The sequence below is a fragment of the Rana temporaria genome, chromosome 4 (genome assembly GCF_905171775.1).
Source record: "Rana temporaria chromosome 4, aRanTem1.1, whole genome shotgun sequence".
Taxonomy (NCBI): domain Eukaryota; kingdom Metazoa; phylum Chordata; class Amphibia; order Anura; family Ranidae; genus Rana; species Rana temporaria.
Genome location: NC_053492.1, coordinates 179,312,804 through 179,329,155, shown reverse-complemented (window position 1 = coordinate 179,329,155; position 16,352 = coordinate 179,312,804). Strand labels below are relative to the sequence as shown.

The window sequence follows — 16,352 nt, the reverse complement described above, 5'->3', positions numbered from 1 at the left end:
CAATCTTTGACTTAATGTCCCTGCCCTGCTTACCAGGCGTCTTCCTGGCCTCGACAGGGACAATATCCTCCCTGGAGTCCAGTCTGGGTGTGCGCAGGGGTAGGCCGCAGCCATGGGAGGCTTTTACGTATCCCACCTTCTTGAGGGCGAGACACGTGGGTACTATTGCCATGCATGCGGTCTCCGTGGCAGCATCCAATTTCGCAGCAGTCACATCTCCTTCATTAGCATCACAGTCACTCATGGTGGGAGACACCATCAGCGTGGCGACCGAAGACACAGCAGTAGCAGCGGCAGCAGTAGTTGTGGGAGCAGGCCAGGGAGTGACCTCTTCCTCAGTGACAATCCCTGTGATCCAGTCGACCCGATAAGCGCGGGACGACTATGTAGGCTGCTCCACTTCAAAAAGAAATTCCCTGCATCTCGTGCATCGGATGAAGGGCTGAATTTTTATTACCAGCTCGGTACATCTGGGGCAAGACACGCCAAGTGCCTCTATGCTGCCACTTGTATACAGCACAAACCTCCCCCGGGACTCCATACGGATTCCGGTGTCTGTCAGGGAAGCTTCAGTAAGGACAGGCATCGGATAAACTCCCGGGAAGGACATGGGAGGCCTCAGCCTTTCGGATGGCGTTGGGAATGCAGACATGGTTGCACGATCCTCTCTTGTGGCCGGGCAATAACTCTCTCCCTTGGCCCCAAACTCACCTACGTCTCACGCAGGGGTGGTTAACCCCTCCCACTTTTAGTTCAGTTCTGGGCACGTTGCTGGGACACGTCACTCCGTTGCACGTGCGCCCAGAACTTTTCAACACGTGGCTTTAACCCCTTCTTCACCTTGCACAGTCTCACACCATGACAATTTTTCAGATTCTCAATGGCGGAATAAATCACTCAGTTCAGTTGCCAGAGGTAACAGCCTATCCCGGACGAGTCCCCACATGTAGCACTACCCCCGAAGGAGCTGCTGGTTTGATTTGAGTGGCACGTTACCTCTGTCTTCTCGCCGTCTAGGGCACTGGATGAGATCTGTAATAAAGTCAATGTCCACACAACAGGTGTCTTTTCTGTGCTTTTATTACCCAGCCGGGTAAATAGGCCTCTCCTGCGACACCAGCCTCATGCTCGGTGTCCCCCAGACAGGTTCTCCATCGACCGGCTTCCTCCACTTTGGATGGACAGCACAGGACCACTTGTAAATTTGTAGACTCAGTCTGCTTACTGAGCCTTTGAGGTAGATCAATGCTCCGAACCAACGTGGTCCTGGAGCCAGAACACAGCAACACACACACACCCCGGCCAGGATGGCCACACACGGGGAGGTGGGACGACTGCCCAGGTGGAAGGCGCACCCCTCCCCAGCATGCGCAGCGAGGCGATCAACCCTCCTGATTGGCTGCCGAGGAGAAGTATCCACACGACCCTGATTCCACTGCTGCCACCTACCGTCTGGGGGTGACTGAAGTCCCCAGACAGCAGCATAGGTGCACAGTACAGCCAGGGCTGGAACAGAGGCCTCAAATTTAGCCAAATAAACCTGGTCAGCGTCAACTAACTCTCTGACCCCCTTCTGAATTTACAACAGCAAATATTCTTCCTGAAATTCTGGGTATAGTTGAAAAAACACAAATAGGATATTTTGTTTTAGGATATCCTTATATGAAAATTAAAAGTTTCTTTTTATGAGTTGTTTATTTACCCAGTTCAACCAAAGTAATAAACACAAAGTTAGTTGCTCACATCTAATAAATATGCAGAATTGAAGCTTACATCCTTCTTAAAGTAGAATTCCAGGCCAAACTTAACTAGTCCTTAACTAGTCCCCAACCTAACACTCATACTAACTAACCTGTGTAAGAAAGATGGGCCAAATCTTCAAAGGAGATACGCAGGCGGAACTGCTGTTCAACCTGCGTATCCCTGTGGCTATCTTTGGAAACGATCCTCAGAAGGATTTTTCCAAAGATAGTCAGAAGATCCGACATCTGTAATAGACTTACACTGTCGGATCTTAGGATGCAGTACCGCATCCGCCGCTGGGGGCATTTCGAGTCGAAATGCCGCTTTGCGTATGCAAATGAGTACTTAGGCAGATCCACAAAGCTTTTTAGCTTTGTGTTTTCTGCGTAAGTTACGTTTTGCATGCGTAAAATTAGGGATGCTTTTACAAGGCCTAAACTGTTTAGACCTTGTAAAAACAAACCTTTTTTTCGATCGCCGCGTTTTTTTTTAAATTTCGATTTTTTTTCCCGGCGCATATTTTTTTTTTTACCCGACGCAACTTTATTGTCCCGTCGCGATCCACAAAGCCCGGCGTAAAGTACGTTCGCGCGATGCACGTCGGGAAAAATGATGTCACACGCATGCGCCGAACGTCCAGCGCGGGAGCGCGCCTCATTTGAATAGGAATCGCCCCCTCGATCAGACGACCGCCTTGCGACGGAGGCAATTAAGTTACACAGCGTGTAATTTCTAGGTAAGTGCTTTGTGGATCGGGCACTTAGGTAGAAATTTAACGCCTGTGTAACTTAACTGCTGAAAGTTAAGTTAGACAGGTTTTTTGAGGATTTGGCCCGATATTTATACTTACCAATTATCAGCCTGCTCTGGTCCAGTCACATGCTCCCCTGTGTCAGCCAGCAGTGGCTGCAGGGGAGAGGAGAGAGTGTTCTGTTCAACAGCAGTTGGAATGCCTGGGAGTAGTGATGTTGCCCATAGGCTCCATATCCCACCCTTTCTCATCTCTCCCTCCTCTCCCCTCAGGGCCGGATTAACATAGGGGCTATTGGAGCTGCAGCTCCAGGCCCCTTTCTCAAGTTAGGCCCATTTGTCCAAAAAAAAAAAAAAGATTGACTGTGAGGGTTGTAGCTCCCAGATCCCGGCCCCCCCTTGTGAATGGGTATCAGGTACATTGTACCCCTACCCATTCACCAAAAAAAGTGTCAAAAAAGTAAGAAATGACAGGAGACAGTTTTGAAGAATTACTTTATATATAAAAAAAAAATGATGTAAATCCATCTTCAATCACAGTGCAGGTTAGAATGAAGGAAAAAAGCTGGGACAGCCGCACTCCAAAAAAACTCCTCCTTTAAATAAAAATCACAAAATACATGCCACAGCAAAAAACAGCACAACAAAAGAAAAGCTGTCCCAGCTTTTTTCCTTCATTCTAACCTGCATTTTGATTGCACTGCCTGCACCCTTGGCTCGGACCACAGGAATCAGATTACCTGGTTCTCTTTGAGCGGTTACCCACTCTCTCATCATCAATCACAGTGCTGATGGACCCGAAAAATAGAAAAATTGATTTTTTTTATAAATTGCGGGGATGAGGCCCTTGTCCCCAAAACACCCTCCCCATGTTGAGGGCATGTGGCCTGGTACAGTTCAGAAGAGGGGGCGCTCATTCGATAAGGGTCTGGTATGGATTTTTTTTTCCATTTTCCATTTTTTTTTCCATTTTTTTGTGGGGTTCCCCTTAAAATCCATACCTGACTTGAAGGACCTGGTATGGATAAATATTACTATAATAATTCAAATATGGGGGAGCAAAGCTCTCCAACATCTTCATTCCCCAGCTTTTAGACACAGACAATGTCATAGTGATTCCATGTGTGAGATTCTTTGAAATATCCATATTATAACTGATCATTTCTTTTATTCATACTAATCTACATACCAGACGGTAACTGTAAGAATGTAGAATTAATAACTAATATTCTTATAGCTTCAAGGGCGTATCTGAATGAAGATCATTCATAGTCAGGTTGATTTGAAAATAACGTGTGAGTTTATTGTCACACAGGTGGCATCACAAACACAATGAAAAATAGTATAAAGTTCAGTTTAGCGTAGATGAAAATATCTGGAATTGGATCGATAGTATTGTAGCAAGCTTAAGAAAGCATGTGAGCAGCATCAGGCATGTTGTCTTCTGAGATTTTCCAAAGTGATGCAGGAAGAAACAGGAAATGACGTTTGACTTCTGGCTTCAGCTGTTCTCCTAGTCAATATGTCAGTATGTCAGTGTTGTCTTTCAAAGAGGGTGCGAATAAGTGTGTCTTAGTTTAAGTGTGTATCAGTGTGTCATGTAAGTGTGTGGTGCAAATGTGTCCAGCCTTCTTTAAAGCAAAGCTTAAATATATGTTACAAGTGAACGTCATGACCTCATACGGCCCAGGCTTAGACCCTTGTATGGCAAATATTAATATCTGCTAGGTTCAGCAATATGAAGATCTTAGCACAGAGTCGTATGGAGTTTGATTGACAGGCACACATGTGACACTCTATACTTAGAGTATAACGAGAAACGTCATAACCTATATGAACATATATTACCTACTATACCTTCATTAAGTAACTATATACTAATACATATTAGTATGACTAAGACTTCACTTAAACTAGCTCTAAATAATTAAACAACAATATCAAATAAATAGCTAAGTTATGGATTATCTGTGATTTTAACTTTAAAGCATGTAAAAACATGTCAGCTCTGACACATGAACTCTATGTGTATACTTATCTGTTAGCCTGCTGACCTCCTGAACTCATGTCAACTTTGGACATAGTAGAACAACTGCCTGACAGTCAAATCTTATGTCATTCTCAAATCGGTTGACCAGTAATGCTCAGTTTTGGATAGAAGAATTATGTCATATCAATTGATCAAGGTCATTCATTCATACCTAATTATTATGATTAATCATAAATCAAAATATGTTTTGCAAGCTTGCCATGAATTGCCGAATTATGAATTTGGAATAATATTCTAACAATCCCCCCTGAATTATGATTAATCATACTAAATCATTTAATACTCACATACATACATTCATATCTCATTTTCTCCACCTTGTATCAAACGATTGGACACGATATTCCTCAGAACTGAAGCAACTAGAAATTTTCCTTTTCCTAAATGCTTTACTCTTTACTTTTAACTCTTCTTAGATCTATCTAATCAAAATCTTACCAGAAATAATGGTATAGATTTTAAAAATGTATAACATAATGATGACTAATATCAATAATTATTAATAATAATAATAATGAAAATTATTATTATTAAAATAAGTAATAATGCAATAATATTTCCATATATGTGCTCAAATAATATTTTAGCTCTTTGGAAATATACTTTATACTCTAAAACTTTCATAACTTTCCATAGTTCTATTAATGATATCTTTCTTAAGTTATGAACAAAAAATGTTCTATTAACTAGAATGAGTGTGCTAACATTCAATATGTGAATAAATAAAAAAATAAAAATAATAATCCTAACTTCATGTGAACATTAATATCATAATAATTGGATAATCAAAAAATGTATATGTATATGTGAACAAATGTTTCAGTCCTAAATTGTTTATCTATAGTAGATAGATAAAGTTCCTTCCGATTAATGTTTCTTCATGAAATGTCTTTAAAATTTCTTCAAGTTCCATTAGGTTAGAAAAACCTTGATGAATAAGATAAAATAGTTCATAAATATGAAATATAAATCTTTTGTCAAATATTCTTCCAAAAAGGATCTCTTCTTTTAACTTCAAATTTCTCTTTGCTCTTTATAGAAGCTTGTTATCCTCCATATTTGTTTGATTTTAGATGCCATATCTGTAAAAGAGAGGCAGTATCATTACTCAGGAATAAAATATTTATATTAATTCTTATACATTTTGATATTTTTCTCAACAAATATTAAAACATTATGAGACAATTACTTTGTGAATTTGTTAAAACTATATGTGAAATACTATCTCATATTTTCCTTCAAAGAGATTTTCTGTGTGACTATGTACTTCTATATACTTCTGTGTATTGTCCTTATTCTGACTAAAAATAACCTAAATTATAAAATATATGTACTGTGAGGTTTAGGTATGTCAGGACGCAATATTTCATTTTTCCGGTCATGATACAAATTCTATTTCTAACGAACAAAGTTAGATTTCATATCACCCCAGAGATGACAATGGACTATGCCTTTGTTCTCACCTCTAAACGATTAGAAATATGCGTAACTGTATTCTGTGTTGGAGTTCTTACTTTAGTGTCAGAGTGTTCTGCAAGTACTTCAATGCATTTCTCAGCTCTTACGCTGGAAATCTGAGATAAAGACTTCTCAGCTACAGCTGTATAAACATGTGCTGGTGTAAATTTCTGTTGATGTCTTTCGTTCCCATCTATCTGAATATGTATTTGTAATAAAGCTCTGAACCATAAAGGATATATTTTCTTAATTTCACTAAAATTACCTTCCTCAAAAATACCTTTTAATGAACAGTCAGGTGTCCATACAATGGTTTTGTTTGATTTTACTATGCTCTCTGTAACTTTAATTGCATAGTAAACACTTAGAAGTTGCTTCACACCTGGCTCAAAAGTTTTTTCCAAAAATGATAAAACTCTGGAGAAATAGGCAATTATTTTCTCCTTACCTTCCTGTAACTGAAACAATGTTACTGAGATGGCATTCTCAGATACATGAGTTTTCAAAACAAACGATGTTTCAGGACAAACCTCTATTGTACTTAATGCTGGAGCATTCTGCAAATCTTTTTTCAACACTTCAAAAGCATTTTTCTCATTTTGACCCCACTGGTCAACTATATTACCTTTATTCCTTAAAAGATTATATAGTGGATTAACTTTTTCTGCGAAACAATGTACAAACTCTTTGCAATAATTTATTTTATGCAAAAATTTATGCAATGCCTTGTAGGTTGTTGGTGTTGGGATAACAGTAATATCCCTAACTGTTTCTTTCAACAATTGTCTCTTTCCTTGACTAATTTGCATGTGAAGGAATTTCACTTGACTTTTCATCAGCTGAACTTTTGTTGTGTTTAATTTTAAACCTTCAGCTTGTAACATCATAAACAATTCAGACAAAAGAGCCATATGTTCATCGATATTCTGAGTACTCAGCAAAATCGTATCCACGTGCTGACAAATGCAATCTGGCCTAGAAAATTTAGAAAGTATTGTTGCTATAGTTTCATGAACTATACCATCACCTATACCTAGATCAGGTATTAATCGAGTGAACGTATAAGTCTCTTTTCTGAATGTGAACGCAAGTTTGTATTGACAACTTTTAGTTAAAGGAATGGAAAAATGGCTACCAGCGATTTCTAGTACAGAAAACACTTTGTTCTCAACATTCAAATGTAATTTTATGTTAGATTTATCAGGAAGAACTGGGCTATTTGTGATTTGTTTATCCAATGTTCTTACGTCAACTGATAAAGAATATGAATTATCAATATTTTTGATAGGCCAAATACAGTTATTTACCACTGATTTAGCTTTCTTTACAATTCCAAGTTGTACAAATTCTTGAATAATATCAGAAAGTGGACCAATTGATTCTGGTGGTAACTCACTCTGATCAAGAGGTTCTGGATCCTTTCCTTCAATATTTAATTCGGCACTTTTCAAAGTTCCAAAGTCATTTTTGAACTTTGACCACAAACTTGGAAAAGATTGTACCACTTCCTTTAAAGCACAATTTTCATCAATATCAGGCCACTTTTGTTCTGTAGACATATTGGTAACAGAACCAACATTACGGTATACAGAGGGATCAATCAGCACTGATTTGGGCCTAGATGGATCTTTCCAAATACTTCTATTAGCCAAATCAATCACCCACTTTTGTTTATTGATAACATCAATGCCAAGTATATTCTCTGCTTCGTGACAGACCCAAATGTTAATATTAGTTTTCACTAATCCAGGTACTTCAAATGTTACATTGGATACCTGTCTAGCAGTGGAATTACCTGTATTATTAAAACCCACTATATTACACATAGGAGAATTTGGTTTCACAGGTATGTTTTCTTTAATAAGGGTAATCTCAGATCCACTGTCTAAGAGACAATTAATATGTTTACCATTTATCAAACATTGTAAATATGGCCTCCCATTCTCGTCCAAAATAATTGGTGCTACATATTGTAATGGCAGAGAAATTGAATCCGGGTGTGATTCTATTTTTGGCAATGGCAATAAACCTTCTTTTTCAGTGACAGCTCCTTTTGCCATATTGTCTGAACTACTGTGAACAGTCAAATTACTGATCTGTTTGACTTCAGTGTCATAAGGCAATTCAGTCAAAATGTTATCTTGACATGAAAAATCAGGCTGTACAAAAACTGATTTTTCATACTCCATATCTTTAGTTCTTATTTGTAAGTCACTCTTAAACTTAAAGCAATGTTTTTTTATATGGCCAATTCCATGACAGTAAAAACACATCATGGGGTCGTCTCCTTGACTCACTTGACTGCACCTGTCCTTGTCATTCCTGCTAAGACCTGTCGTTTCTAACACGTCTGTAGCCTGACTATTTTTGTCACATTGAATAATAGAAACCTCGTGTGCGAGACTGCTTTGATTCAATTGTCTCCTAATTTTGTCAATGAAACTTACTATAGCATTTAAATTTTGCCGTTCCTGAGCTATGGCCACTGAAGTTGGGTCAAGGTATTTAAATTTTTTTATGAAAGCCATTTTTAAACCTGGGTCAGTTTCATCATCTACTCCAAATATCATTTCATAAACCTTGCAAAATCTTGTTTTAAACCAAAATGGATCTTCTTCTGCAGTAGTCTGTAATAGGTCTAGCATTTCTATGGTCGGTTTTTGTTCACCGGTCATACATAGCAATAATAGTCGCAATCTATCTGTGGCGTCATTTTGACCTTCATCATCACTAACAAGTGAATGGATTCGTTTAGCAAAATTAACAGGAATCCACAACTGAAAAATGTAATTGCGTTGATCGTTTGAAAGATTAAAACGATCTGCAAACATTTCAAATAAATCCCAATTAGAAAATACAGTAGCCTCAACGTCATAAATAGGAAAGTCTTTTAGAACCTTCATCAACTGATCATGAATTTGCAATTTAAGTTTTGCAGTCCTACATAATAAGTTTTTATGCTTCATTTCCATTTCATCAGTAGCATCAACATTCTCTATTTCCGAACTTTCCGGAAAATAAGATTGTAGCTTTGACTTGGTTTCAACCTTTTTGTCATCTGTATTTATTACAGCAATCTGTTTACTGTCATTTTGCAACTCTGGCAAAATCATTTTTTTAGATTTCTCTATTTGTTCCTCAAGATTCTCTATGTAATTACACAAAATCTCACAATTAGAACAACTGAGAGCATCCTGGGACACATTTTCATGTATTCCTGTGTTCTGTACATTATTAGTCTCTGTCTGGTTTCGTGTACACACATTTTTGGCAGGTAAAATATTAATAATCATCTTATTAAAGATTCTTACCAATTTCAATACATTACTTATTTTCTTACGTAATTTATTCACAGTAAACCTGGATTTGTCTATCTGGACATTGGAATTTAAGCATTCTTGATACATATACAACCACAAGTGACTGTCATTTGGATAAAAACACACATCTTTAAATTCTAGCTTACTATCTCTAGCTATTTCATCTATAAAATTCATATTTTTTTTTTTTTACTCACCGTTATTAGAAGGATTTCTCGTCATCAACCGTCTGTTACTGGACTGTTGTCCACATCTGACGCGACACAAACGCCTCTTGCTTGATAGGTTCTGAACCGTCTTTTTTCTCGAGACTTGAATATTCGCAAAGACTGCGCTAATCTCTCCCCCCCTCATCAAGGGTCGAGATTTCCGTAAAAATAGAGATAAGACAGTACTTTCTTTGGCTCGCCACTGTAAGAATGTAGAATTAATAACTAATATTCTTATAGCTTCAAGGGCGTATCTGAATGAAGATCATTCATAGTCAGGTTGATTTGAAAATAACGTGTGAGTTTATTGTCACACAGGTGGCATCACAAACACAATGAAAAATAGTATAAAGTTCAGTTTAGCGTAGATGAAAATATCTGGAATTGGATCGATAGTATTGTAGCAAGCTTAAGAAAGCATGTGAGCAGCATCAGGCATGTTGTCTTCTGAGATTTTCCAAAGTGATGCAGGAAGAAACAGGAAATGACGTTTGACTTCTGGCTTCAGCTGTTCTCCTAGTCAATATGTCAGTATGTCAGTGTTGTCTTTCAAAGAGGGTGCGAATAAGTGTGTCTTAGTTTAAGTGTGTATCAGTGTGTCATGTAAGTGTGTGGTGCAAATGTGTCCAGCCTTCTTTAAAGCAAAGCTTAAATATATGTTACAAGTGAACGTCATGACCTCATACGGCCCAGGCTTAGACCCTTGTATGGCAAATATTAATATCTGCTAGGTTCAGCAATATGAAGATCTTAGCACAGAGTCGTATGGAGTTTGATTGACAGGCACACATGTGACACTCTATACTTAGAGTATAACGAGAAACGTCATAACCTATATGAACATATATTACCTACTATACCTTCATTAAGTAACTATATACTAATACATATTAGTATGACTAAGACTTCACTTAAACTAGCTCTAAATAATTAAACAACAATATCAAATAAATAGCTAAGTTATGGATTATCTGTGATTTTAACTTTAAAGCATGTAAAAACATGTCAGCTCTGACACATGAACTCTATGTGTATACTTATCTGTTAGCCTGCTGACCTCCTGAACTCATGTCAACTTTGGACATAGTAGAACAACTGCCTGACAGTCAAATCTTATGTCATTCTCAAATCGGTTGACCAGTAATGCTCAGTTTTGGATAGAAGAATTATGTCATATCAATTGATCAAGGTCATTCATTCATACCTAATTATTATGATTAATCATAAATCAAAATATGTTTTGCAAGCTTGCCATGAATTGCCGAATTATGAATTTGGAATAATATTCTAACAGTAACAATGTTTCCTAGGGATTAAAGACAGAATCCCATGATTGGGGCCCATTTTTTGTAGGTAAACTGGGCCTGGTGCCCAGCCTGGTGTACTGTATTGGTAAGAAAATGTGGGTTTGTCTGACCCAAAATTTGCAAACAGGGAATACAAGAGCAGGTTTGGTGAAAAGAAAATTTTTAGTAATTTTCCCATATCTACTGGCCAGGATAGGTGCCTAGGGCAGTACTATTCCAAAAGGAGATTGTGCAGCATAAGAATTGATCTCATTGATTGTTTTTGTCTAAATCCTTGGTAATTTCTAAATGTGTATTTAACTCATTAAAAATAACAGAGATGGAGTATCAGGTGGAGGGCAATGAGCTTAAAGTTTGTGGTTAATAACATAGAATGTATTTGTTCACAATGCCCAGGGCTACACCCAGTCCTGTGATTTGAAATATCATTTAATGCTACAAAATATAAAAATTATACTTTAGCAATTTGCTCTTTGTTCTTTCTAGGCAATATTACATTTGTAAAGGTTAGTGAAGAAGTACAGAACATGCCGTGGTGTAAATTAACGCGTACTGTATGTGTTTTAAACAGTCTGACTATAAAACATGATTATAAATAAGCAAAAATAAAGCTGGCCATACACGAAATGTAATTTGGCTGGTTAAGCAGGAAATGGCCAATTTTCGATACATGTATGGGCAGGGTGGTTGTACAGAAGTCGATCCACTGATTCTAATGGTGGGGAAGCTTTACCATTGTCAGAATACAAAGGCACAGTGGGAGCATTTCCCGATCCACCTTGATGGGGGATCAAATCTTTTTTTTCTTACATTCAACCCACCGGTAAATCATCAATGGGCTGCCTAAGCCTAGATCTAACAGCTGTAGCAGGAAGTGTAATCGGCTGAGTGATCAGTCGGAGAGTAACTGTAAACTGCAGTTTACTAAACAGGTACAACGTTAGCATCAATAAAGCAAAACAGGGTCAGAAAAACAGAGAATTCATACACCGCAGAATAATACAAACACATTATGAAAGCTGCACAACAAAGAGTCTTCCCAGCAATGTCTCTGTGACTCAATCAGGGTAACATGTGCTGCCGCATAGCATAGTAACTTTAAGAGACTATAGTTACACAGAATGAAGCTGGGAATCACAACAGTAAGGCCCCTTTCACGTGATAAGCCTGCTCGGATCTGCCTGTCCGTTTTTCAGGCGGATCTGAGCGGGCCACCCATTGACTCCTATGGGCAGATGTCAGCGGAGATGTGTCTGCTGATACCCGTCTGCCATCAGATCCGCTCAAAACAGACATTTGGCGATACGTTTGCCATTTGTCTGATCTCCCCATAGAAATCAGCAGGGCTCTGACAGGTCCCTCCCTGCTCAGTGAGCAGAGACGGACCGGTCATCCACCGGCTCAGCAGAGATCAACAGAGGGATCTCCCGCTGAGCTGGTGGAGTCCGCTGAGTGGATCTGCCCTGTGTGAATGGCGCCTAAAGCAACACAGAATACAGCTACTTATGATTGTTCTCATAGACAGGGTCTCCCACAGGGAATTCCAGGGTAGCTCTGGTAACACAGGTGAAAAACTGGAGGGATCTAAGGCCCAAGGACAAAGACACAACCCAGTAGAACTGAATGTACATTGGTGGCTATCGATGAGGGGCGCTCCATAGTAGTTGGGTCTTTTTGAGAAGCTATGTTTATTAGGATCTGGCCTGACTGCCTGCATGCTGTTTCTGACTGTGAAGGGCTTCTTACTTGGCTGCAGTTCACTTGGCCAGTTACCTTTGCCTCATCAGATGTGGCCTCTCTAAGCTACTGTGAAAGAGAAGCTGAGAAGCTTGGCTTCCCTGGGCAAGTCCAGAAATCCAGGGAATTATTGGAAAAGGAGTTAAAATGGTCTATCCCTGCATCTGAGCATAGTGAGAAAATAGGAGTGGATGATGGCTTAAAGGTCATGACAAATGGTGATGATTGGGCTGTGGAATATTATCAAGATCTATGGCTTCTGCTGGAGTTCTTGGTGATAAAGGTGAAAGAGAAAAATCCACCATTGAACTATTGATGACAGAAGCATTTGTATAGCTCACAAACTTAGGCAGGCCCTTTGAAACCCCTCTTATGAGTTCCAGAGAGAAAGTTCTTTCTCTCGGGATATTGATGACTGACACACCTAGAAAGAGCAGTTGTAGGACAAAACTTATTCCCATAGTGTTTGCAATTTTCATGTTGGTGTGTGCTTTTATATCAGACTAGCATTATGTCCCCAGGCTAAAGGTCAAAATCCAATGTTTACAATTCTTCTTGCTTCACCTATGACTGGTCTTTAAAGGATAAGTTCACATTTAAAAAAAGAAATGCACATTTTTTTGCAGGTAACATTTTTTCTTAGGAGCCTCTAAAGCATGGCACCCACGATCAGCAGATCATGGGTTAATTGTCAGGCTCCTGTAAACTATCAGTGTAGCTGTCTGTACCACGGATACAGGCAGGCAGTTAATTTATTTCAGGAATCAATGTACTACAAGGATGCTCACCAGCACTCTTGTAGTTCATTGAGAGCTTCAAGCCATCAGAAACAAAGGATGTTGGTACTTGTAGTCTATGTATTCACAGAACCCTGTGAATGAATGGCGCAGCCGTATGAGCATGGTTGTGCTCTTTTTAAAATGTTATAGCGGGTGTGGTGAGAAGATCCATGGCCTGCTGTCACAGGAAATTAGGGCATAGGAGGGAGAATTGCAAGAGCAGGAACATGTTACTTGTTTCAGCCTAAAAATGGGTCAAACATATAACATGTTCATGAAGGTGGACTTATTTTTTAACAAGCTGTTGGACTTTAGACAAGTGTGGTTGCCACTCCTAAATCCAGGAAGTCAGAATGTGCTTCATTTCTCCTGTGGGTAATAGGTCTGTCGCTCCCTGAGTGTACATTCCATTTTTAATTCTGTGTGCTCTCCATGTTTATGCGCTGCTGACCAATCACAGCACCCTTGCCGGCATATAGTACGTCCATTCTCTATGGACGTTATGGATCTGATGAAACAGTGGAGGCTGTGAAACGCGTCATCCCATTGGCTGGCCCCGCTCCCACCGTCACTTCCGGTGCGACGACGGTACGTTGCGCTCCACGTTGACACGCACGCTGTCTGGAGCGGCGCATCTGGTTCCCTGCATCTCTGTGGCTCCCTGAGGCTCCTAAGATACTGAATCTCCGTTTCATCCAGCGCTCCTGCTGACCGAGGAATGTGGATCGGGACCAAGCCTTCTCCGATGTCTTCTCCCGCCCTTGATGACGCTTCAGCCAATCAGGTTACCGGTAACCAGAACCAGTGAACCTGATTGGCTGAGACCCCCCGTGCGTCCCTTGGATAAGCATCTGGAAGCCGATGGGCTGTAATCGGAAAGCCGCTGGCTCTGATAGGCACTTCCACAGCCAACCAGCTGCCGTTATTCAGATGGCCGGCGCTCGCCAGGGGGCCGGCCATCTGAATAGTCGGCGGCAGCGGCAATACATGAATCTATGTATTTTATACAGTGGCGGTGCGAGAGCGAGAGGGGGCCCTCTATGGATGCACCGACACTGATGGTTTGCCTCATGAACCAGGGCAATTTTTTGTGGACATCCCAGTTAGCCACTTTCAGGTGGATTCTCTCTGCCATAGAGAGGGCCTGCATCCTTGAAAATATGATCTGCCATGTCACAGATATGTCATGGGAACATTATTTTGTGATACGGTATATCATCCCTCTGGACAAGATGGGACCACTCACTCATCCGGTCTTTGGTTTCTGGTAGTAGCGTCAATCATTCTCTAGGATTGGGTCACCACCATAACCATATTGCCTCTATTAGGGAGGGGGGACCACTGGATAATCTCTTTGTGCCTCTGCTGAATTATAATCTACCAGAACATGGATGAGTATCATATGAGGCCTACTCTTAGGCCTTCCTCTAGTCAAGCCCAGGATTTCTATTGCTTCAGTTTCTTTTACCACATCTTCAGTTTCCCATCTTTCCCATCTTTTACCACATCTTCAGTTTCACATCTTCTCCATTTTGCAGCCCCACTCCATGACTCCTGGCACCAGGGCATTCTAGTGCAAGGCACAGCTTAACAATCCCAGCATGGAAATGGTGGCTTTGCCCACCTTGGCTGCCTCTGAGGCAGGGTTCACCTTCTTCACAAGGGAACATCCCCTCTTTGACCCTTAAAAGAGAATTTCTATTTGTACTTCAATGCAAATAACATCTGAAGCTGAGCAATCATTTTTGTCAGTAGTTTCCAGATGTCCACATTGCATTGATTGTTCTGTTTAGTTGCAAGTGGGTCTATCCATTTGCCACCTATGACAGCCATAGAGTGAGTTTGAACTTCATCACCTCTGCTCCTGACACCCTATGGCTAATCCAGGCCATCCTACCCGACCCCTTTCCCTAGAGCATATCTATGCTGCTATGTTTTGCAGTGTCAGTGAGTATTATGGAATGGATTCTTCCAATCTCTGCTTTCTGACAATAAAATCAGATCTAAGGTCCCATAATTTTGCCACTATACACTGCTCCTCGGCAGTTGGCTATCTTGTCAAGAAACTCCTGGGCATCCACTGGAAGGTTCAGGCATAACCTTCCTGCTTCCCCATTTGAAGCATTAACAGCCAGTTATGCCTCCCAAGCAGATGGGTGATTGGCTTTGGACCCACGATTTTTTGGCCCAATCATGTCCTGACTTGGACCTGTGTACTTGGGTCATTGTTGCAGTAGGAATTCTGCCAGGAATAAAGTGTCTATTACTGTAGAGGTGGCAGGTTGCCTGCTTCCTTCTAAAGTAGTACTACTAGGTACTAAGTACCAGGTCATCCCACTTTCATCATCATTGTCTGACTCCATAGCAACAGACAGTCAAGCAGAGAATCAAAATAGCACAGAACACAGCTACTTGCAATTGTCCTTATAGACAGTGTTCCTCATGGTGAAGCTCATGGTAGCTCTGGTAACACAAGCAAAAAAATGGAGAGATTCAAGGCCTTAGGACAAAATGTCACCCCACTGGACCTATTGTACTTTAGTAACAATGGAGAAGGGCCCCTCACATTAGCTGGGTTTTTGGAGAAGTGATATGCTAGTAGGCCCTGGCCTGGTTGCTAGGATGCTGGCTCTGACAGTAACTCACCTGGCTGCAGATCACTTTCCCAGCTACCTCTGCCTCTTTAAGCTGCAGAGGGAGGGAAGCTGAGAAACCTATCTTTCCTGGGTGTGTCTAGGAACCCAGGGAATTGTGGGGAAAGGAATTAATGGTCGCTACGTCACTTCCGGTTCACGGAGCTTGCGTTCCACGTTGAAACGCACTTCTGGTTCCGGTCATTGGCCTACGGTGTGCAGGCCAGCAAGCCCCCGGACCACCATAGAGGCTTCACCACTGTTACATCCTCTAGCGGCTTGTCATCTCCACTACTGGGACACAGCTCCTTACACCACAGACCGCACAGTGACTCCGAACCCTACAACACTTAAATGTCTGATATA

At 40.5% G+C, this 16,352-nt stretch overlaps 1 long non-coding RNA gene across 1 annotated transcript; it reads right to left on the bottom strand.

Moving 5' to 3' along the window:
• Positions 1-3,770: 3,770 nt before the first annotated feature.
• Positions 3,771-10,822, bottom strand: LOC120936785. The gene is made up of 2 exons (XR_005748638.1): positions 9,519-10,822; positions 3,771-5,625 (listed from the first exon to the last, which is right to left on the bottom strand). It is a non-coding gene; the product is annotated as an uncharacterized LOC120936785 (long non-coding RNA).
• Positions 10,823-16,352: the final 5,530 nt, after the last annotated feature.